At 46.4% G+C, this 25,601-nt stretch overlaps 1 protein-coding gene across 2 annotated transcripts in view; it reads right to left on the bottom strand.

Moving 5' to 3' along the window:
• SCFD2 (sec1 family domain containing 2) overlaps window positions 1-25,601 on the bottom strand; it is a 1,002,395-nt gene that overhangs the window by 217,108 nt on the left and 759,686 nt on the right. The gene's annotated exons all lie outside the window — the stretch shown is intronic.

The following is a 25,601-nucleotide window of genomic DNA, read 5'->3' as shown; positions in this document are numbered from 1 at the left end:
GAGGCATCCTGCTGTCTGTTATTGTACAGCTGGGGCTCATTCTACCCTGCAGGAAAGGCCACCCTTCATGGACTTACAGTATGTCCCAGTACTATCAGCTACACAGGTAAGTACAGGATACAGTCATCAGCATTAACAGCAATTATAGGTAGGCCATGACATCTTTAGAATCTAAAACAGGAGGCCCTCTGGTGTTTCAGATCAAGTACTTCTAGGCTGTTACAGAGGTTCCCAAACACAGTCCTCAAGTCACCCTAACAGTCCAGGTTTTAAGGATAACCATGCTTAGGCACAGTTTCCTTAATTAGTACCTCAGTCAATATGATTTAACTATCTATGCTCTGCCATTGATATCCTTTTTTTTTTTTTGTAAATATATTTTATTGGTTTTCCAATGGAGATAGAAATAATCATTTACAGTACCGAGAAGGAATAAACAAGTACAATTAAGCCAGTGGTTTGCATAGACAATGAAGTTCTCAACAAAAACAATCATACCACATTAGCTGGGAGATTAGGGGGAGACATGTAGACAATAAATTCCAGAGACCTATTGGCAGACATAGAATCGATTAATATGGGTGTCTTACGCTAATCTCCATGTTACGGTACAGTAGGACTAGAAAATCCAAATAAGAGGGGGGAAAAACAGACAAAACAACACAGAACACTACAAATAACAATCAAGGGAGGAAGGTAAGGGAGCGGAAGGGAAGGGGGGGGGGGGTGAAAAAAAAAAAAAAACATCATCGGCAAACAGGGGTTCATAACCCAGTCATATATAATATTACAAAATAGTTATATAGCTGTGACACAATTAAGAATCGGCAGAGAGATTCCTGAGCAAGTTCCAGGTAGTATTTTCGAATAATTTGAGAATATGAGTTTGCGTCTGTATTTCCAAAGTATTAATAAATAATTCCCATTTACGGTAAAATTTCTCCACGCCCACATCAATGTCAGGGATAGTAGCCCTTCGCTCATAGTACAGTATTTGCAACAATTTTTGTTTGACCTCTGATAACGAGGGAGAGGAGGAATGAATCCAATGAATGAGAATAATCTTTTTGGCAATCGTGGTGATTAAAGACAGTAATTGGAGTTTAAATTTCCTATCGGGACCTAAGTCCCAAGCTTTGAAGTTCCCACAGAGACATGCCAAAGGGTCAGGGCGTACATGAGTAGAAAACATAACATTTATAAACTGAATCACTTTATTCCAAAACCGTTTAATTTTGCCACACTCCCAAATACAGTGAATATATGTTGCATGTGACATTTTGCATTTATTGCATGCACCAGATTCGAGGGGCGTCATATACCGTCGCTGTGCAGGAGCTATGTATGCTCTGTGTACTATTCTAATGTGAACTTCCTGCAGATAGGAAGATTGTAGGAATCTAAGCGTGTTATCATATGAAGATAACAGGTCTGGTAAAACTGTGATATTGGGCACATCTAGAGACCATTTCTTCAGGGTGGGTTCCCAGTGAGCCGAGGCTGACAAGGAGGCCAGTGAAGTATATAGTAGACTGATTTTATAAGGCACAGAGGCAATGAGCTTAAGCAAGGAAAGGAGCGTGTTTGATCTATTGTCAGTAGACGGTGGGACAGATAGGGATTGAATATAGTGACGTGTTTGAAGAAACATATAGAAGTGTTGTGCAGGAAATGGAATATCGAGATTGGAGGTCAGCAAATGAATATAGGTGGCCACCAGGGTCAAATACCTTCGCTATCGAGGCTAAACCTTTATCTTTCCATTGAAGAAAACCTGCATTAGATAGTGAGGGGGGAAAAGCCGGATTTCCCCATAGTGCCACATACGGGGAATAGCTGGAATTACCATGAAATTTTCTATTTATATTAATCCAAGTCCGATAAGTATCTATGAATAAAGGATTGTCTTTAATAAATGGAGGAATATCTGCTAATCTGGAATGTAACAGTGCATTAGGGGAGTAGGGGGCAAATAGAGCAGAGTCCAATTGATTATCTGTGTAAGAGTCAGTCTCGAGCAACCAGTCACTGATATATCGAAAAAATATTGCATCTGAATATAGGGCCAGATCAGGAAAGCCGAGACCTCCCTCCTTACGGGGTAATCTTAATTTAGCGAACGCAATTCTTGGACGTTTCCCTTGCCATAGAAATCGTGAAAAGAGGGTATTCAGGTTTTTGATATCCCTAGCGAGGAGCCTAAACGGGAGCATTTGCATTACATAGAAGATTTTAGGGAACAGTATACTCTTTATAGCTGCTATTCTGCCTAAGAGGGAAATAGGCAGGGATAGCCAATTGTCTAGGTATGATTTTAGTCTGGCGATGACGGGGGTAAAGTTAAGGGCATAAATGTCCGATAATGAGGACGATATATGGATACCTAAGTATTTAATAGAAAACTGGGCAATGTGGAAAGCTTGAAGAACGGGTAGAGTTTGAAAATACGGGGGTGAGCCACTAATGGGGAGGATCGCTGATTTGTCCAAATTGACTTTGTAACCAGAGACCGCACCAAAAGAGGAGATGAGGGTTAGGACAGCTGGAAGCGAGGATGCCGGGTTGGAAAGAAAAAGTACCATATCGTCAGCATATAGGGAAACTTTGAGTAATTTGGAACGAATGGCAATACCTTCAATTGTAGCAGAAAGCCGTATAGCTATCGCCAGGGGTTCTATGGCGATGGCAAAAAGAAGGGGGGATAGTGGGCAGCCTTGGCGTGTCCCACGTGAAATGTCGAAAGCAGACGATATGGAACCGTTACAGGAAATTTGTGAGGAGGAGGAATGGTATAGTGTTTGTAATATAGAAATAAAAGCTGAGGGGAAACCAAACCGGCGTAAAGCATTGAAAAGGTATTTCCAATTAACTAAGTCAAACGCTTTTTCGGCGTCAAAAGAAATTATCAGACTAGGAGGGGTGGAAGGGTTAACGTGTTGAATAGCTGCCAGAATTTTTCGAACATTAACTACAGAATGTCTACCTAAAATGAAACCAGTCTGATCTGGGTGAATAATTTGGGGTAAATATAATTTCAATCTGTCAGCCAGAATTTTTGTAAATATCTTATAATCAAAGTTTAATAAAGAAATAGGTCTATAGGATCCAGGTAGAGATAAATCCTTGCCCTGCTTGGGAAGCAACTTAATGATCGCTGAATTAAAGTAGAGAGGAACCGATTTGGAAGCAATGATACCATTATAAAAGGCAACCAAACTTTCCCCACATCTAGGCAACAGGATTTTGTAAAATTCCGCTGATAGACCATCTGGGCCTGGGGCTTTCAAGGGTTTTGATTGCTGAATGACCTTAGTGACTTCCTCTATGGAGACCGGAGCTCCCAGTAGATGAGAGTATTCCTCCGGAAATTGGGGAAGGGGTGGAAACTTCCAAGAAGCGAGGGGAACCTCGCCAGTGGAAGGGGGATCAATATCTTGAGGATCAGAGTATATGGATTCATAAAAATCTTTCATAGCATCAGTGATCTGGTCGCTCGAGCTTGCCACAGAACCGTCTTCTCGACGTAACGGGTGGACCACCATAGGTGGTTGTGAGCCTCTTAGGAGATTGGAAAGGAGACGGCCTGTCTTGTTTCCAAATCTATGAAATTTATAATTAGTGGAGAAAAGGGAGCGATCACTTTTGATTTTAAAGTATTCGTCAAAATGAATTTTTGCAGTGTAGTACACCGACTTATTGGAAGGGGTAGGGGCCTCCTTAAAGGACTGGTAGGATTCCGTCAATTTACACTGTAAATCAAGATACATGGCGGATAAGCGTTTATTCTCAGACGCCAAGTAGGAGATTATGACACCGCGGAGGACCGCTTTGCCCGTCTGCCAAAACAAAAGTGGGTCTGAAGCTTCGCAATCAGTATTAGTATGTTTAAAGTCCATCCAAGCGGACTCTAATTTTTGCCGAAAAGAAATGGACTGGGACAAATAGTTAGGGAATCTCCATAATCTATAAGGGCCCTTTATCTACTGTAGTTTGCAGTGACAACCATACTAACGCATGGTCAGATAACCCTATAGGTTCAATGACAACGTCCTGCACTTTGGGGAATAAGGAGGAGGATAATAAAATAAAATCTATGCGGGAGAGTGTCTGGTGAGCAGCAGAGAGGCAGGTGAATTCTTTTTCTATTGGGTTCATAGCGCGCCAAGCATCAATCAAACTGAGTTGCTTGGAAAGCGCTGGTATACCCAATTTAGGGAGCGAGACGGGAGTCTTTGAGGTGGAAGATCTGTCGAGAATCGGGGAGGAGATAAGATTAAAATCCCCCAATAGAATCAGAGATTTTGAACTATGTGGTAATAATTTGGCCAGTAAGGTATTGAAAAAGGATCGTTTATAAACATTTGGGGCATAGATCGTGCAGAGGGTATATGGGGAATTGTTAATTACAATATCAGCTATCAGGTACCGCCCTTCTGGATCGATAATTGAATTAGAAATAGAGACGGACAAGGATTTTTTGGCCAAGATAGCTATACCTCGGGATTTAGAGTTATAAGGTGCAGTAGCTAACAATTTCCAACCTAGTGTTTGCAATTTCAGGGATTCAGTGTGAGTCAAATGTGTTTCTTGGATACATATGATATCTACCTTCAGTTTGGAAATGTAGGTAAGAATCTTGCGTCTTTTAGCCGGGGAGTTAATTCCCCCGACATTCCATGTGCCTAAGCGTACAGACATTTAAGTGATAGGCGAGTAATGCAGGAACCGGTTACGAACATCCCCGTTGAACCTGTCAAATGAACAAAAAATGGGAGAGGGGATGGGAGAGGAAACAAAAGGGAAGAGACAGACACAGACATGGGAAAACATGCAATGAGCACAAATAGAAATCTGCAACGTCAAAACCAGTGCCATTGAAATCATGGCAAACGTTTGATGAGTCTAACAATAAAACACAACGGGCGAGATAAGCCTCTAAGAACAGAATCAATGTGAAAAATTATTAACTAGGCCTCAAACTCAGATAGAAAATATGTTATCAGTAGTATATTTGTAATACCAGAGAATAAGGCATACTAACATAACAATTCGTAGTGACCTTTTAACGGAGGGATGCATTTTTTTCAGTGGAACAAACAGTGTAATAGAACATAACAGAGTCCATACGAACAGAGAGTAGATCAGCGAGTAACCGGAGGGGCATCTGCAATATCGCCTTGAGGTGCAGAACGGTTCTCTTCTGCCAAGAAAGCCTCAGCATCAGCGGGAGTGTTGAAGTCTTTGTAAGAAGAACCATCAAACAGTCTGAGCTTGGCTGGGTAGATCAGGGCAAATTTACGTTGGTCTGCCACTAAGCGGGAGCATACTGGAGAAAAGGCCTTACGGGCTCGAGACAATTCCACTGAGAAATCTTGAAAAAGGTATAACTTCGACGACTCCCATGGAATAAATTTCTTGTTGCGGGATGCTGACCAGATCAACTGCTTATGTAAGTAATTAAGACATCGAAACAGGACAACTCGAGGACGGGTAGACGTAGCAGCAGAATGTTGACCCACTCTGTGAACTCGTTCAATGATGAGATCGCGACATTCAGATTCGATTCCTAAAAGGGTCGGGAGAGTGTTACGAACAAAATGAGCTAGAGCCGGGCCCTTGACTGTTTCCGGGAGCCCCACTAGTCGAATATTATTTTTCCTAGACCGATTTTCAAGGTCATCTACCTTGTTCCAAAGATAATAGGTGTCTTTTTCCAATTTGGGAACCACTTGCGTGAGATGGGAGACATCTTGAAACAGGGTACCGACCCTATGTTCCGTTTCAGCAACCCGGTGGGTGAGGTGTTGGAGTTGGGAAGTTATATCCGAAACTGCTTGTGAGAGTAGTGGGCCCATGGTCGCCTTAATAGCATCCACCACGTCATTATATGTAACATAAGAGTCCTGAGGGGCTACCGATTTTTTTGCGGCAGGAGATAAGGCAGCAATAGCAGAATCTGAAGACATGTTGGGGTCTGCCCTCCTCTTTTCCTGGCGTGGTTGAAGAGGTTGTGCTGAGGCAGGAGGCGTAAGGTATTTTTCCATATAAGCGGCAGCTAGGGTAATATTATATTCAGATAAGACCCCGACAGGCAGTAACAGTGACAAATGGAAATGTCTCTACTGAAATTAGTAAGATGAGGCCGGTGAGAGAGGCTATCAGCTCATTGCGTAGATAAAATCACATTGCAGAGTACTTGAGTAGATATTCCTGTGAGAGGGCCTTCAGAAGTACATGTGGGTATACGATCAATGCAAAAGGACACAGTAACAGCCTGACCAGCAGCGCTGCTAAGGTCTTCATCCAGAGCAGAAAGCTTCTGAGGCCAAGTGCGGGTAATGCAAAAAATATGGTAATGCAAATCACAGGAACCAGGGGGGGTTAATGTGAAAGGTGACAAGCTTCACATGTGGCTGCAGACCGGGAGTGTTAGGGAATAGCAAAGGGTGCACCCAGGTATTACACTTAGGGATAACTTATAACCTCCAGCAATATGTTGAAATAAGTCCCAATAATGTAGGTAGCAAAACAAGAGGTTAGGGAGAGGCTCAAGCAGGAATAAATAATAAAATATATGTAACAGTCCAGCAAAAATGTTCCCAGATAAGGCTGTATTGCAAAGTGCTGGGGAGAAAATGGCCGCCGCAGCTGTGCTCAGCCTAAGTGCAGCAGGGCTCGTTTTTGTTGCTCACCTCCTGTGTTGTGCCAGCAGGGTGATGCAAAGCTGCTGGCTATGGTGGTCGTCAGGCCTGGAGAAAGGGGAGGCAGAGTATGAATGGAGGTCTAATCGGAGCTGGCGTCCGCGGCTCCGTTCTCCCGCGATTCTCGTCGTGGAGCTCAGCCGGCGGGCCGGAGCGGGTACTTGAGTCCCCGGCTTTTCCGGCGGGGAAGGCCGCAATCCGGAGAGACCCTTAATAGCGTCTCCCGGCGTCGCTGCTCACCCCGCACTGAGTCACGGTGGTAGCAGGTGATGAGGACGGCTGGTAGAGGGTGCTTTCAGAGGGGAATAAAGGGGAAAAGTGGCTATAAGGAGGGTAGCTGTTCAGGAGCTCACTGGAAGCACAGCTATTCCCTTTCCCAGTCAGGCCACGCCCCCTCTGCCATTGATATCCTTAAGATATCCTTAAAACCTGGACAGTTAGGTTGCCTTGAGGGCCATGTTTGGGAACCATTGGGCTATTAACTTAGTACATGCAGTTTAGAGAGTTGCTTTTTTGATGAAACATTTTACTGTTTATATGAGAATTATATTCTTTGATTATTATATATATATATATATATATACAGTGCATCCGGAAAGTATTCACAGCGCTTCACCTTTTCCACATTTTGTTATGTTACAGCCTTATTCCAAAATGGAATAAATAAAATTTTCCCCTCAAATTTCTACCCACAATACCCCATAATGACAATGTGAATTTTTTTTTTTGTGATTTTTGCAAATTTATTAAAAATAAAAAACTAAGAAATCACATGTTCATAAGTATTCAAAACCTTTGCTCAATACTTTGTTGATATACCTTTGGTAGCAATTACACCTATCTTTGGCCAGTTTCACCCATTCCTCTTTGCAGCACCTCTCAAGCTCCATCAGGTTGGATGGGAAGCGTTGGTGCACCGACATTTTCACATCTCTCCAGAGATGTTCAATCAGATTCAAGTCTGGGCTCTGGCTGGGCCACTCAAGGACATTCACAGAGCTGTCCTGAAGCCACTCCTTTGATATCTTGGCTGTGTGCTTAGGGTCGTTGTCCTGCTGAAAAATGAACCGTCGCCCCAGTCTGAGGTCAAGAGCGCTCTGGAGCAGGTTTTCATCCAGGATGTCTCTGTACATTGCTGCATTCATCTTTCCCTCTATCCTGACTAGTCTCCCAGTTCCTGCCGCTGAAAAACATCCCCACAACATGATGCTGCCACCACCATGTTTCACTGTAGGGATGGTATTGGCCTGGTGATGAGCGGTGCCTGGTTTCCTCCAAACATGACGCCTGGCAGTCACGCCAAAGAGTTCAATCTTTGTCTCTTCAGACCAGAGAATTTTGTTTCTTATGGTCTGAGAGTCCTTCAGGTGCATTTTGGCAAACTCCAGGCTGGCTGCCATGTGCTTTTTACTAAGGAGTGGCTTCCGTCTGGCCACTCTACCATACAGGCCTGATTGGTAAATTGCTGCAGAGATGGTTGTCCTTCTGGAATAACAGGGCCCAGACACGCTGTCACAGCTGCCAGTAAGGGATTGTCAGTCCCAAGAAAACAGTAACGTGAAAGAAGAGAATGTAACTGGCGCTATGTGTTTCTCCAATATTAATACACAGTCGTGGATAGATTAAAAAAATGTACAATTTAATAACTTAACAACACATATAATATATAAAAGAAATTGGTTAATCAATAAACCCATGTGGTTAGGGCATAGATGGAGCTGAGAAGGAAATAATAATAGCTGCTGGTAAGTGTCCAAAGAGGGATCCTCTTTGGACACTTACCAGCAGCTATTATTATTTCCTTCTCAGCTCCATCTATGCCCTAACCACATGGTTTTATTGATTAACCAATTTCTTTTATATATTATATGTGTTGTTAAATTATTAAATTGTACATTTTATTAATCTATCCACAACTGTGTATTAATATTGGAGAAACACATAGCGCCAGTTACATTCTCGTCCTTCTGGAATGTTCTGCTCTCTCCACAGAGGAATGCTGTAGCTCTGATAGAGTGACCATCAGGTTCTTGGTCACCTTCCTGACTAGGGCCCTTCTCCCTGGCCAGCTGTAGGAAGAGTCCTGGTGGTGCCGAACTTCTTCCATTTATGGTGTCACGGTTCGGGTAACTGGTCGTCATTTCTTACCAGTCAAGTGTCTTCTGAGGCTGGCTCTGCGTTCCAGGGTCGGGTCCCAGCTGTGTTGCTGATGTATATATTCTGCATCGCTCCACTGTTGGCCCGCAGCGCTGTTACAGTGCCCTTCTCAGTATACTTGTCAGGTACCAGAATGGCGTTCTCATCCCGCCGCGACCGCCGCAGCCGTGCCTGTGCTTTCAGTGTGCAGAATGCTGGGTGTGACGTCTCATGCTCAATGCGGTCTCTGTCACTGTCCCTGTGGCCTTGCTGCGCGGGTGAACAGGTGTGGCGTCTCCTGCCCGCCGTGATCTCCGTTGGCGCCGGTCCTGTGCTTTCAGTGTGCAGAGAGCTGGGTATGACGTCTTCTGCCCACTGCGGTCTCTGTCGCTGTCCCTGTGGTCTGGCTGTGCAAATGGTTAGTGTGGCGTCTCCTGCCTGCCGCGGTCTCTGCCACCATTGCTGTTGTTTTCCACATGGTTTTCCCCAAGCTGACTTTCCCTCCAAGTGATTACATGGGCGCAGCCATGTTGGTTCTGGTCACATGCTATTGTTTCCTTCAATCTACTGCGCTACATTGATTAGCCAATGCCTGCATCCCAGCAGGTATAAATATCCTGTTTCAGAGCTGGAGGATTGTCAGTGCTTCAGTTGTCATCCCAGTGATACTAGTGTCTCCTCATTGTGGTTGTTCCTGTCTTCAATACTCCACTAGAGACTCGCACCAGTCCTACTCCTCATGGTGCAGCCTGACTCTGCAGTGTCTCATCATTGCACCCTGCGTCTGGCAGATTACTAAACACCGGCTTCCAGCATTTCAGCTTCCAGCGGTGCCCTGTCTCTGTTCTACATCGATGCCCTGCCATCGTTCTCCAGTACTCTGCGATCCCAAGCATCACCTGTGATATTTCTTCGCTCCCTAGCTACATTAGTGCACTCCAGCACTTCCACTACAGCTATTCAGTTGGACCAGTCCCATCTGGTAAAACCTGGCAGTTTACAACACAGTGAACAGCTTCTGCATTACCTCAGCTGGCCAGTTCCTATTTTCAATCCGCTTCTAAGCGCATAGGTGTTGGTAAAGGACATACCACCTCCAGGTCCTTTAAGACTGTCTCCTGATTGTACCACACCTAGAGACTTCCTAATGCACTTCTAGGAACTGTGACTTGTTATCCTTTGAATACCATACTGCAAACTGCCAATACACCTGTTGTGCTGTGTTCACCCATTGAACATATCTTCAGTTGTCGTGGTCACGCCTTCGGGCACTGGTACTGCAGGTCAACACGCATGTCCAGGAGTCCTATCTTACCTCCCAGGTTTAAGTACTCCTCAGCTCCTACAACTGAGGATTCCCATAGTCAGCACCAGCCCTCAGTTATGACATATGGTTGATGGAGGCCACTGTGCTCATTGGGACCTTCAAAGCAGCAGATATTTTTCTGTACGCTTCCCCAGATTTGTGCCTTGAGACAATCCTGTCTCGGAGGTCTACAGACAATTCCTTTGACTTCATGCTTGGTTTGTGCTCAGACATGCACTGTCAAGTGTGGGAACTTATATAGACAAGTACGTGTCTTTCCAAATCATGTCCAATCAACTGAATTTACCACAGGTGGCAGGGCCGTAACTACGTGTGTGCCAAGTGGGCTTGGCACACAGCGCAGTTGCCCTGAGGGCGCAACGGCCAGCGGCATGTAATGAGTCAAATTGACTCATTACATGCCGCCTCTGTGTGCGCCGTGCGCCGCGCTGGAGGGAGAAGAGACCAGCGCCGGGCAGCGTTCAAGGAGGAGGAGGGAGGGGGAACAGGGAGCCGCAGCAGCGCTATTTGATTGGTAGTAAGCGCCGCTGCAGCATCCCCCTCTCCTTCTGTATTGGCTGCCCGGCGCTGCTATGGATGCTGGGATGCGGTTCCTTCGTCCCAGCATCCATAGCAGCGCCGGGCAGCCAATACAGAAGGAGAGGGGGATGCTGCAGCGGCGCTTACTACCAAACAAATAGCGCTGCTGTGGCTCCCTGCTCCCCCTCCCTCCTCCTCCTTCTCACCTCACTGCCTGCACCGAGAGGGAGATGCCAGCACGAGGAGCCTGTCAGCGGGGAGAAGGTAAGTATATCCCTCTCTCTCTTTCTCTCTCTCTCTCTCAGTGGGACACCGTCTGCCGCAATGTGTAAAAAGGGGGCCTGGCTGCCGCAATGTATAAAAAGGGGGTCTGGCTGCCGCAATGTGTAAAAAGGGGTCCTGGCTGCCGCAATGTGTAAAAAGGGGGCCTTGCTGCCGCAATGTATAAAATGGGGGTCTGGCTGCCGCAATGTGTAAAAAGGGGTCCTGGCTTCCGCAATGTGTAAAAAGGGGTCCTGGCTGCCGCAATGTGTAAAAAGGGGGCCTGGCTGCCGCAATGTATAAAAAGGGGGTCTGGCTGCCGCAATGTGTAAAAAGGGGTCCTGGCTGCCGCAATGTGTAAAAAGGGGGCCTGGCTGCCGCAATGTGTAAAAAGGGGGCCTGGCTGCCGCAATGTGTAAAAAGGGGGACTGGCTGCCGCAATGTGTAAAAAGGGGGACTGGCTGCCGTAATGTGTAAAAAGGGGGACTGGCTGCCGCAATGTGTAAAAAGGGGCCCTGGCTGCCGCAATGTGTAAAAAGGGGGCCTGGCTGCCGCAATGTGTAAAAAGGGGGCCTGGCTGCCGCAATGTGTAAAAAGGGGTCCTGGCTGCCGCAATGTGTAAAAAGGGGGCATGGCTGCTGTAATGTGTAAAAGGGGCTCTACCTGGTGTAGTGGTGCTACTGTGCAGCGTAATTTGAATAATGTAGACTACTGTGCACCGTAGTATGAATTGCTATTATTTTGTGGCCATGCCCCTTCCCCATGAAGCCACGCCCCTATAAATTTTTCACGCGCCTGCGGCGCGCACTGCTCCTGTCTTACATGGGGGGGGGGCGTCACTGTCGTTTCTTGCACACATCGCTAAAATGCCTAGTTACGGCACTGACAGGTGGACTCCAATTAAGCTGTAGGAACATCTCAAGGATGATTAGTGGAAACAGGATGCACCTGAGCTCAATGTTGAGGTTTATGGCAAAGGCTGTGAATACTTATGTACATGTGATTTCTTAGTTGTTGTTTTTTTTACATAAATTTGTGTGTAGAATTTTGAGGGGGGGAAAAATCAATTTATTCCATTTTGGAATAAGGCTGTAACATAACAAAATGTGGAAAAAGTGAAGCACTGTGAATACTTTCTGGATGCACTGTATATCCTATCCAGCTGAAGCTGTTTTTTAAACCTTTAAACAAATTAAATTTATTGACTATTTCATCTGCTACTTATGCTTCCGCCATCTGTCTTCCTTCTGTACCTTTCACAAAAGCCTTTGCATCTTTTATGCAAATGGCGTCATTTCATTATGTGTTCCTGCAATGCACTACAGGGCTCATTTATCAATTAATATTTGTGGGAAATCCCCCCAAAACAGCTTTTTTTCTCCCAGCACAAGCTTCTTCCTAAATTTGCGTGAAAATTTGAATTTAGACATAAAAATAAGATTTTAAACCTACCGGTAAATCTTTTTCTCCTAGTCTGTAGAGGATGCTGGGGACTCCGTAAGGACCATGGGGTATAGACGGGCTCCGCAGGAGACATGGGCACTATAAATAACTTTTAGTATGGGTGTGCACTGGCTCCTCCCTCTATGCCCTTCCTCCAGACCTCAGTTAGAGAACTGTGCCCAGAGGAGATGGACAATAAGAGGAAAGGATTTTGTTAATCTAAGGGCAAGATTCATACCAGCCCACACCAATCATACCATATAACCTGGAATATACGCAACTAGTTAACAGTATGAACAAAAAACAGTATCAGTCAAAGACCGATTCCAACTGTAACATAACCCTTGTGTAAGCAACAACTACATACAAGTCTTGCAGATTTAGTCCGCACTGGGACGGGCGCCCAGCATCCTCTACGGACTAGGAGAAAAAGATTTACCGGTAGGTTTAAAATCTTATTTTCTCTTACGTCCTAGAGGATGCTGGGGACTCCGTAAGGACCATGGGGTTTATACCAAAGCTCCCAACCGGGCGGGAGAGTGCGGATGACTCTGCAGCACCGACTGAGCAAACGCAAGGTCCTCATCAGTCAGGGTATCAAACTTGTAGAATTTTGCAAAAGTGTTTGAACCCGAATAAGTAGCTGCTCGGCAAAGCCGTAATGCCGAGACGCCCCGGGCAGACGCCCCAGAAGAGCCCACCTTCCTAGTGGAATGGGCCTTTACCGAATTTGGTAACGGCAATCCAGCCATAGAATGAACCTGCTGAATCGAGTTACAGATCCAGCGAACAATAGTCTGCTTAGAAGCAGGAGCGCCAACCTTGTTGGCTGCATACAAGATAAACAGAACCTCTGTTTTCCTAACCCTAGCCGTCCTGGCTACATAAATTTTTAAGGCCCTGACTACATCCAGGGACTTGGAGTCCTCCAAGTCCCCCGTAGCCACAGGCACCCCAATAGGTTGGTTCATGTGAAAAGACGAAACCACCTTAGGTAGAAATTGAGAACGAGTCCTCCATTCCGCTCTATCCACCTGGAAAATCAGATAGGGGCTCTTGTGAGACAAAGCCGCCAATTCGGACACCTGCCTTGCAGATGCCAAGGCCACTAACATGACCACTTTCCAAGTGAGAAATTTCAATTCAACTGTTTGAAAAGGCTCAAACCAGTGCGATTTAAGGAACTGTAACACTTCGTTAAGGTCCCATGGTGCCACCGGGGGCACAAAAGGAGGCTGGATGTGTAGCACTCCTCTTACAAAAGTTTGGACTTCCGGGAGAGAAGCCAATTCCTTCTGGAAGAATATAGACAGGGCCGAAATCTGTACCTCAATGGAGCCTAACTTTAGGCCCATATCCACTCCTGTCTGTAGAAAGTGGAGAAAACGGCCCAAGTGGAAGCCTTCTGTAGGAGCATTCTTGGCTTCACACCAAGATACAAACTTTCTCCAGATACGGTGATAATGTTTCACCATCACTTCCTTCCTGACCTTTATCAGAGTAGGGATGACTTCTTCCGGAATACCCTTCTCCGCTAGGATTCGGTGTTCAACCGCCATGCCGTCAAAAGTAACCGCGGTAAGTCTTGGATCATGCAGGGCCCCTGCTGCAACAGGTCCTCTCTGAGAGGAAGAGGCCACGGATCTTCTGTGGGCATCCCCTGAAGATCTGAATACCTTGCCCTTTGAGGCCAATCTGGAACAATGAGTATTGTCAGTACTCTTTTCCGTCTAATGATTCCCAATATTTTTGAGATGAAAGGAAGAGGAGGAAACACATAGACCGACTGAAACACCCATGGTGTCACCAGGGCGTCCACCGCTACTGCCTTGACCTGGCGCAATACCTCCAAAGCTTCTTGTTGAGGCGTGATGCCATCATGTCTATTCGAGGAAGCTCCCAACGACTTGTTATCTCTGCAAAAACTTCTTGATCAAGTCCCCACTCTCCTGGATGGAGATCGTGTCTGCTGAGGAAGATTGCTTCCCAGTTGTCCACTCCCGGAATGAACATCGCTGACAGAGCGCTTCCGTGATTTTCTGCCCACCGCAGAATCCTGGTGGCTTCCGCCATTGCCACTCTGCTCTTTGTACCGCCTTGGCGGTTTACATGAGCCACAGCTGTGACGTTGTCTGATTGAATCAGAACTGGTAGGTCACGAAGAAGATTCTCCGCTTGTCGTAGGCCATTGTAACCGGCCCTTAATTCCAGTATGTAGATGTGTAGGCAAGCCTCCTGGCTTGACCACCGTCCCTGAAAATACCTTCCTTGTGTGACTGCTCCCCATCCTCGGAGGCTCGCGTCCGTGGTCACCCGGACCCAGTCCTGAATGTCGAACCTGCGACCTTCTAGAAGATGAGCACTCTGCAGCCCCCCCAGGAGAGAGACCCTGGCCCTGGGGAACAGGGTTATCTTCTGATGTATTGGAAGGCGAGACCCAGACCACTTGTCCAGAAGGTCCCACTGAAAAGTCCTCGCCTGAAACCTGCCGAAGGGGATGGCTTCGTAGGTCGCCACTATTTTCTCCAGTACTCTAGTGCATTGATGGACTGACACTCTTTTTTGTTTTAACAGGTCTCTGACCCTGTTCTGGAGTTCCTTGGCTTTTTCCATTGGGAGAAAAACCCTCTTCTGTTCTGTGTCCAGAATCATGCCTAAGAAAGACAGCCGAGTTGCTGAAACCAACTGTGACTTTGGTAGATTTAGAATCCAGCCATGTTGCTGCAGCACTCTCACGGAGAACGACACGCTTTTCTGCAACTGTTCCTTTGATCTCGCTTTTATCAGGAGATCTTCCAAGTACGGGATAATTATGACTCCTTGCCTGCGCAGGAGTACCATCACTTCCGCCATTACCTTGGTGAAAACCCTTGGGGCCATGGAAAGCCCAAATGGCAACATCTGAAATTGGAAATGACAGGCCTGTACAGCGAACCTCAGGTACGCTTGATGAGGAGGATAAATGGGGACATGAAAGTATGCATCCTTTATGTCTAGTGACACCATAAAATCCCCCCCTTCCAGGCTGTAGATCACTGCCCTGAGCGATTCCATCTAGAACTTGAACCTTTTTAAGTACAGGTTCAGGGATTTTAAGTTGAGAATGGGTCTGACCGAGCCATCCGGTTTCAGTTGCCCCAAATAGGGTTGAATAGTACTCTTTTCCCTGTTGCATTAAGGGAACCCTGATAAACACTTGCTGTAGACACAGCTTTCTCATTGCAGCCCACACTATCTCCCTCTCTGGGGGATACTTTGGTAAAGCCGATTTGAAAAATCGGCGGGGAGGCACGTCTTTGAATTCCAGCTTGTAACCTTGGGACACAATTTCCATCGCCCAAGGACCCACATCCGACTGAACCCAGACGTGGCTGAAGAGTCGAAGACGTGCCCCCACCGGAGCGGACTCCCTCAGTGGAGCCCCAGCATCATGCGGTGGATTTAGTAGAAGCCGGGGAGGACTTCTGTTCCTGGGAACTGGCCATAGCAGGCATTCTTTTTCCCTCTACCCTTACCTCTGGCGAGGAAGGAAGAGCCCCGACCTCTTCTGGACTTATGCGACCGAGAGGACTGCATCTGATACTGCAGCGTTTTCTTTTGCTGTGGGGGAAAATAAGGCAAAAAAGGTAGATTTACCCGCGGTAGCTGTTGAAACCAGGTCCGTGAGACCTTACCCAATTAAAAGCTCACCCTTGTAAGGCAAAATTTCCATATGCCTCTTTGAGTCAGCATCACCCGTCCATTGGCGGGTCCACAGCATATATAAGACTGCGTCTTTGATGTGACCTAAGGTCAATAAAATGGTATCCCTATCTAGGGTATCAATATCAGCTGACAAGGTATCTGTCCAAGCTGCTACCGCGCTGCAAACCCAAGCCGATGCTATTGCCGGTCCGAGCAAAGCCCCCGTATGTGTATAAATTTATTTTAAGGTAGTTTCATGCCTGCAATCCGCAGGACTTTTTAGTGTCGCCATGTCCGGGGACGGTAGGGCCACCTTTTTGGACAAGCGTGTTAAGGCCTTGTGGACCGTGGGTGATGAGTCCCACCGAAACCTGTCCTTTGAGGGAAAAGGATACGCCATAATAATTCTTTTGGGAATCTGCAGTTTTTTGTCTGGAGTTTCCCAAGCTTTTTCAAATAATGCGTTCAGCTCATAAGATGGGAGAAACGTTACCTCAGGTTTCTTTACCTTAAACCTGTGTACCCTCGTGTCAGGGACAGAGGAGTCATCTGTGATATGCAAAACATCTTTTATTGCAATAATCAAATAATGAATACTTTTTACCACCCTTGGGTGTAACCTTGCATCATCATAGTCGACACTGGAGTCAGAATCCGTGTCGGTATCAGTGTCTACTATTCGGGACAGGGGACGTTTTTGAGACCCTGAAGGGCCCTGTGACACAGTCACATCCTTGGACTCTGCTTTGTCCAATCTCTTATGTAATAAATTTACATTTGCCTTTAAAACATTCCACATGTCCAATCAATCAGGTGTCGGCATTGCCGACGGAGACACCACAATCATCCGCTCCACCTCCTCCTTAGATGAGCCTTCCGCTTCAGACATGCCGACGCACACGTACCGACACAACCCCACACACACAGGGATGTTTTTATGGAGACAGATCCCCAATAAGGCCCTTTGGAGAGACAGAGAGAGAGTATGCCAGCACACACCTAGCACCACTGACACCGGAAAAAGAATTCCCAGAAAAAACAGCGCTTTTATATAAATATATATATAAACACCTTCTATACACTCACTGCTGCTAATAAGTGCCCCCCCTCTGTTTTGCCCTGTGTCTTCAGCAGGGGAGAGTTCGGGGAGCCAGCTCCATGCTGTGGAGAAAATGGCGCTATCCGTGCTGAGGGACCAAGCTCCGCCCCCTCACCGGCGGGCTTCGGTCCCGCTTATTTTTACAATACTGGTGGGGGTTATGATATATAGTGCCTCTGTAGCCTCTATATGTATGTTTGCCAGCCCTAGAGGTTTATTGCTGCCCAGGGCGCCCCCCCTGCGCCCTGCACCCATCAGTGCCTTGTGTGTGGGAGCAATGGCGCGCAGCGGCTTACCTCAGTGAAGATCTGAAGTCTTCTGCCGCCTTGAAGTCTTCTTTTCTTCTTATACTCACCCGGCTTCTATCTTCCGGCTCTGCGAGGAGGACGGCGGCGCGGCTCTGGGACGAACTGCAGGGTGAGACCTGCGTTTCCGACTCCCTCTGGAGCTAATGGTGTCCAGTAGCCTAAGAAACAGAGCCTATCACTTAAGTCGGTCTGCTTCTCTCTCCTCAGTCCCACGATGCAGGGAGCCTGTTGCCAGCAGTGCTCCCTGAAAATAAAAAACCTAACAAAATTCTTTTTCAGAGAAACTCAGGAGAGCTCCCCTGTAATGCACCCTATCTCCTCTGGGCACAAGATCTAACTGAGGTCTGGAGTAGGGGCATAGAGGGAGGAGCCAGTACACACCCATACTAAAAGGTCTTTATAGTGCCCATGTCTCCTGCGAAGCCCGTCTATACCCCATGGTCCTTACAGAGTCCCCAGCATCCTCTAGGACGTAAGAGAAATAGTTATCACATCTTCATTTAAAATGTGGATAGTGATACATATGCCCCTATATCATGCATATATTTTGCACCTATGTCTGCAGGAGTGCAGGTCTGGCTGGGAATGTAAGTAATGGCATAGTCCTGCTTGAAGTCTTTTTTCTCCTTAACTAGTATAAAAATGAATGCCATTTATGGAGAAAAACAATTTATGGCCGTGCATAGAGAACAATGCCATACATTGGTCTCTAAACAAAATATTTAAATTATACTCAAAGTGAAATACGATTTTGTATGCCAACAATTAGGGTACTAACTCTGTCTACTTGTGTGTGTTCCACCTGCCAGGGCAATACTTAGTTTAATTGTGAGTTAGCTTTACCTGCTGTTGCGGTGATTCACTCAGAATTGTATGTTGCATTGGCCTTACCAGCTACCAATGTGGCTAGGGATATTGTTGTGATAACTCCACCTAGTTTTGTGTTGGCTCCACCCAAAGTTGATTTGGTAGCCGCCTACGTGAAGCCACTTTTGGAATATTTTCATGGGCCACTTTAAGTTCCCAGTCCACCCCTGCTAATAACACATCCAACCTGATAATGTAGCACAGAAATGTGCAATACTGAATGGCAGTCACAGGTGTAAGACAACACGGGATATATATTTATAGAATATTTAGTTTGCTAAGGTAGCAAACATCTTCTAATGCTCTAAACCCATCAGCAGCAACCCCGATGCGTCCAACTGCAGCAGCAGCGTCCCCATAGCTTTTTTTTTAAAGTCCCAATTTACCAAGCTTTGAAAAGCTTAGTTTTTTGGAGCTTGGCATCCATAGTAAAGTCATTGTAGTCCGCTACTTTTTTTTCTACATATCCAAAGAATACCTCTCTGATAACCCATAGTGGCACAGGCACGGCCTGATGACTGTGCATCAGGCAACTCTAGTCTGTACCCAGAAGTAGAGTGATAGCTACTCTTCACTGATACAGGCCCTTATTGGAGTCTGTCCTAGAAATAAAACTCTTAATAAATTGCCATAAAAAAAATTATTTCTCACTGCGGTCATAAGAAATAAGTAATTGAGGCGAAATTGGAGGGCATGATAAAACAGTCCCCTAAATGCACTGATTATCCTTTTCTGTATATCTGGTGTGTGCCATGTTATAGCAAATGGTTTACTGGCAGAGAACTAGTGAGTGAGTGCATGCTCGCTCACTAGCTGGGAGAAAAAGGTTAGGAAAACAAGGAAAGGGCTGTACAAAGTAGAGATGTGCACCGGAAATTTTTCGGGTTTTGTGTTTTGGTTTTGGGTTCGGTTCCGCGGCCGTGTTTTGGGTTCGAACGCGTTTTGGCAAAACCTCACCGAATTTTTTTTGTCGGATTCGGGTGTTTTTTTCAAAAAACCCTAAAAAACAGCTTAAATCATTGAATTTGGGGGTCATTTTGATCCCATAGTATTATTAACCTCAATAACCATAATTTACACACATTTTCAGTCTATTCTGAACACCTCACACCTCACAATATTATTTTTAGTACTAAAATTTGCACCGAGGTCGCTGGATGACTAAGCTCAGCGACCCAAGTGGCCGACACAAACACCTGGCCCATCTAGGAGTGGCACTGCAGTGTCACGCAGGATGGCCCTTCCAAAAAACACTCCCCAAACAGCACATGACGCAAAGAAAAAAAGAGGCGCAATGAGGTAGCTGTGTGACTAAGCTCAGCGACCCAAGTGGCCGACACAAACACCTGGCCCATCTAGGAGTGTCACTGCAGTGTCACGCAGGATGGCCCTTCCAAAAAACACTCCCCAAACAGCACACGACGCAAAGAAAAAAAGAGGCGCAATGAGGTAGCTGTGTGACTAAGCTCAGCGACCCAAGTGGCCGACACAAACACCTGGCCCATCTAGGAGTGGCACTGCAGTGTCACGCAGGATGGCCCTTCCAAAAAACACTCCCCAAACAGCACATGACGCAAAGAAAAAAAGAGGCGCAATGAGGTAGCTGTGTGACTAAGCTCAGCGACCCAAGTGGCCGACACAAACACCTGGCCCATCTAGGAGTGGCACTGCAGTGTCAGACAGGATGGCACTTCAAAAAATAGTCCCCAAACAGCACATGATGCAAAGAAAAATGAAAGAAAAAAGAGGTGCAAGATGGAATTGTCCTTGGGCCCTCCCACCCACCCTTATGTTGTATAAACAGGACATGCACACTTTAACCAACCCATCATTTCAGTGACAGGGTCTGCCACACGACTGTGACTGAAATGACGGGTTGGTTTGGACCCCCACCAAAAAAGAAGCAATTAATCTCTCCTTGCACAAACTGGCTCTACAGAGGCAAGATGTCCACCTCATCATCATCCTCCGATTCATCACCGTGTACATCCCCCTCCTCACAGATTATCAATTCGTCCCCACTGGAATCCACCATCACAGCTCCCTGTGTACTTTCTGGAGGCAATTGCTGCTGGTGAATGTCTCCACGGAGGAATTGATTATAATTCATTTTAATGAACATCATCTTCTCCACATTTTCTGGAAGTAACCTCGTACGCCGATTGCTGACAAGGTGAGTGGCGGCACTAAACACTCTTTCGGAGTACACACTTGTGGGAGGGCAACTTAGGTAGAATAAAGCCAGTTTGTGCAAGGGCCTCCAAATTGCCTCTTTTTCCTGCCAGTATACGTACGGACTGTCTGACGTGCCTACTTGGATGCGGTCACTCATATAATCCTCCACCATTCTTTCAATGGTGAGAGAATCATATGCAGTGACAGTAGACGACATGTCAGTAATCGTTGGCAGGTCCTTCAGTCCGGACCAGATGTCAGCATCAGCAGTCGCTCCAGACTGCCCTGCATCACCGCCAGCGGGTGGGCTCGGAATTCGTAGCCTTTTCCTCGCACCCCCAGTTGCGGGAGAATGTGAAGGAGGAGATGTTGACAGGTCGCGTTCCGCTTGACTTGACAATTTTCTCACCAGCAGTTCTTTGAACCCCTGCAGACTTGTGTCTGCCGGAAAGAGAGATCCAAGGTAGGTTTTAAATCTAGGATCGAGCACGGTGGCCAAAATGTAGTGCTCTGATTTCAACAGATTGACCACCCGTGAATCCTGGTTAAGCGAATGAAGGGCTCCATCCACAAGTCCCACATGCCTAGCGGAATCGCTCTGTTTTAGCTCCTCCTTCAATGCCTCCAGCTTCTTCTGCAAAAGCCTGATGAGGGGAATGACCTGACTCAGGCTGGCAGTGTCTGAACTGACTTCACGTGTGGCAAGTTCAAAAGGTTGCAGAACCTTGCACAACGTTGAAATCATTCTCCACTGCGCTTGAGACAGGTGCATTCCACCTCCTATATCGTGGTCAGATGTATAGGCTTGAATGGCCTTTTGCTGCTCCTCCATCCTCTGAAGCATATAGAGGGTTGAATTCCACCTCGTTACCACTTCTTGCTTCAGATGATGGCAGGGCAGGTTCAGGCGTTTTTGGTGTTGCTCCAGTCTTCTGTACGTGGTGCCTGTACGCCGAAAGTGTCCCGCAATTCTTCTGGCCACTGACAGCATCTCTTGCACGCCCCTGTCGTTTTTTAAATAATTCTGCACCACCAAATTCAAGGTATGTGCAAAACATGGGACGTGCTGGAATTTGCCCAGATATAATGCACGCACAATATTGCTGGCGTTGTCCGATGCCACAAATCCACAGGAGAGTCCAATTGGGGTAAGCCATTCTGCGATGATCTTCCTCAGTTGCCGTAAGAGGTTTTCAGCTGTGTGCGTATTCTGGAAAGCGGTGATACAAAGCGTAGCCTGCCTAGGAAAGAGTTGGCGTTTGCGAGATGCTGCTACTGGTGCCGCCGCTGCTGTTCTTGCGGCGGGAGTCAATACATCTACCCAGTGGGCTGTCACAGTCATATAGTCCTGAGTCTGCCCTGCTCCACTTGTCCACATGTCCGTGGTTAAGTGGACATTGGGTACAACTGCATTTTTTAGGACACTGGTGAGTCTTTTTCTGAGGTCTGTGTACATTTTCGGTATCGCCTGCCTAGAGAAATGGAACCTAGATGGTATTTGGTACCGGGGACACAGTACCTCAATCAAGTCTATAGTTGGCTCTGAAGTAACGATGGATACCGGAACCACGTTTCTCACCGCCCAGGATGCCAAGGCCTCAGTTATCCGCTTTGCAGCAGGATGACTGCTGTGATATTTCATTTTCCTCGCAAAGGACTGTTGGACAGTCAATTGCTTGGTGGAAGTAGTAAAGGTGGTCTTACGACTTCCCCTCTGGGATGACCATCGACTCCCAGCAGCAACAACAGCAGCGCCAGCAGCAGTAGGCGTTACACTCAAGGATGCATCGGAGGAATCCCAGGCAGGAGAGGACTCGTCAGAATTGCCAGTGACATGGCCTGCAGAACTATTGGCATTCCTGGGGAAGGAGGAAATTGACACTGAGGGAGTTGGTGGGGTGGTTTGCGTGAGCTTGGTTACAAGAGGAAGGGATTTACTGGTCAGTGGACTGCTTCCGCTGTCGCCCAAAGTTTTTGAACTTGTCACTGACTTATGACGAATGCGCTGCAGGTGACATATAAGGGAGGATGTTCCGAGGTGGTTAACGTCCTTACCCCTACTTATTACAGCTTGACAAAGGCAACACACGGCTTGACAAATGTTGTCCGCATTTCTGTTGAAATACTTCCACACCGAAGAGCTGATTTTTTTGGTATTTTCACCAGGCATGTCAATGGCCATATTCCTCCCACGGACAACAGGTGTCTCCCCGGGTGCCTGACTTAAACAAACCACCTCACCATCAGAATCCTCCTTGTCAATTTCCTCCCCAGCGCCAGCAACACCCATATCCTCCTCATCCTGGTGTACTTCAACACTGACATCTTCAATCTGACTATCAGGAACTGGACTGCGGGTGCTCCTTCCAGCACTTGCAGGGGGCGTGCAAATGGTGGAAAGCGCATGCTCTTCACGTCCAGTGTTGGGAAGGTCTGGCATCGCAACCGACACAATTGGACTCTCCTTGTGGATTTGTGATTTCGAAGAACGCACAGTTCTTTGCTGTGCTTTTGCCAGCTTAAGTCTTTTCATTTTTCTAGCGAGAGGCTGAGTGCTTCCATCCTCATGTGAAGCTGAACCACTAGCCATGAACATAGGCCAGGGCCTCAGCCGTTCCTTGCCACTCCGTGTGGTAAATGGCATATTGGCAAGTTTACGCTTCTCCTCCGACGATTTTAATTTAGATTTTTGAGTCCTTTTTTTACTGATCTTTTGTGTTTTGGATTTTACATGCTCTGTACTATGACATTGGGCATCGGCCTTGGCAGACGACGTTGATGGAATTTCATCGTCTCGGCCATGACTAGTGGCAGCAGCTTCAGCACGAGATGGAAGTGGATCTTGATCTTTCCCTATTTTTGGAACCTCAACATTTTTGTTCTCCATATTTTAATAGGCACAACTAAAAGGCACCTCAGGTAAACAATGGAGATGGATGGATACTAGTATACTTATGGATGACGAGTGACTGACGACACAGAGGTAGCTACAGCCGTGGCCTACCGTACTGCGTCTGCTAGTATAGATAATATAATAAATATATTACTACTGTAGGTATATAATATAATGACGGACCTGGTGGACACTGTCAGCAGACTCCTAAACTACTAGTATGAAGAAGATAGAAAAAAAAAAAAAACACCACAGGTAGGTAGGTATACAATTATGGACGAGCACTGACGACACAGAGGTAGGTACAGCCGTGGCCTACCGTACTGCGTCTGCTAGTATAGATAATATACTAAATATATTACTACTGTAGGTATTTAATATAATGACGGACCTGGTGGACACTGTCAGCAGACTCCTAAACTACTAGTATGAAGAAGATAGAAAAAAAAACCCCACCACAGGTAGGTAGGTATACAATTATGGACGAGCACTGACGACACAGAGATAGCCACAGCCGTGGACTACCGTACTGCGTCTGCTAATATAGAGATGATAAAGATGATAGAGATGAAAAAAAAAATATAACACTACTGTAGGTAAATATTTATATAATATAATGAATGACGGACCTGCTGGACACTGTCAGCAGAATGCGTTTATAGAATTAAAAAAAAAACACACCACAGGAGTGTTTAACTTTTTCAGGCAGACAATATACTGGTGGTCACTGGCAGCAAAAGTGTGCACTGTACTCCTGCTATAACTGCTCCCCAGTCTCCCCCACAATTAAGCTGTGTGAGCAGTGAGCACTCAGCACAGTCAGATATACATAGATGATATATCATGCAGCACACTGAGGCTGAGCACAGATATGGTATGTATCGTTTTTTTCAGGCAGAGAACGGATTATAATAAAACTGGTGGTCAGTGTCACTATCAGCAAAACTCTGCACTGTACTGAGTACTCCTAACAACTGCTCCCCAAAATTAGTAGTAAATCAAATGTCACTCGTCTCTCTAAACGGAGAGGACGCCAGCTACGTCCTCTCCCTATCAATCTCAATGCACGTGTGAAAATGGCGGCGACGCGCGGCTCCTTATATAGAATCCGAGTCTCGCGAGAATCCGACAGCGGGATGATGACGTTCGGGCGCGCTCGGGTTATCCGAGCAAGGCGGGAGGATCCGAGTCTGCTCGGACCCGTGCAAAAAAGGCTGAAGTTCGGGGGGGTTCGGATTCCGAGGAACCGAACCCGCTCATCTCTAGTACAAAGAAGTCCAGAACCTCTTCCCCTCACCATAAGGAGCCTTTTCAAACTTACATTTTGTGATATGGAGCGTCCTATTTACTTTGTGTTTGGGATACTAAGAAATGGGTTTAGTTGCCCTTAGACACAGTTGTCAATCAATTTCATTGTTAATAACAATACCCTTCAAAATACTGCAGAAGATGTACGACTGTAAATGACAAAGGGGTCTATTTACTAAGCCTTGGATGGAGATAAAAGTGGACACAGATAAAGTACCAGCCAATCACCTCCTAACTGCCATGTCTCAGGCTGGATTTGAAAAATGAAAGTTAGGAGCTGATTGGCTGGTACTTTATCTCCGTCTACCATATCTCCATCCAAGACTTAGTAAATAGACCCCAAAGTGTGCAGAGTCTGTGGTATCAGCATTCAGAATACAGTTATGTTCTTAAGGACTCAGTTATGTTCTGTAGGACTCTGAAATCACCCCCATTTTGTGTCATCTCTTCTAGGGGTAGACTATTCCACCCTGGGTAATCCTACGCTGAGCGCCCAAGATGGCTGCCGCACTTGGTACCTGTGAGGGTGGTATACACAACCCTTGGAAGTTATTACCCAAAATGCCTACACCAATCCTGCATTATGCTTTCTGTGTGCTTAAGGCTTTCTTTTATGTCTGTGTGGCTTATCTATTGCTGTATTACTTAAATCCTCTGTATCATGGGGGTCATTCCGAGTTGTTCGCTCGTTATTTTTTTCTCGCAATGGAGCGATTAGTCGCTAATGCGCATGCGCAATGTCCGCAGTGCGACTGCGGCAAGTAAATTTGCTATGCAGTTAGGTATTTTACTCACGGCATTACGAGGTTTTTTCTTCGTTCTGGTGATCGTAATGTGATTGACAGGAAGTGGGTGTTTCTGGGCGGAAACAGGCCGTTTT

This window comes from Pseudophryne corroboree, chromosome 1 (assembly GCF_028390025.1).
Source record: "Pseudophryne corroboree isolate aPseCor3 chromosome 1, aPseCor3.hap2, whole genome shotgun sequence".
Taxonomy (NCBI): Eukaryota; Metazoa; Chordata; class Amphibia; order Anura; family Myobatrachidae; genus Pseudophryne; species Pseudophryne corroboree.
The sequence above is the reverse complement of the archived record's forward strand: the minus strand, read 5'-3'. Positions and strand labels throughout refer to the sequence as shown.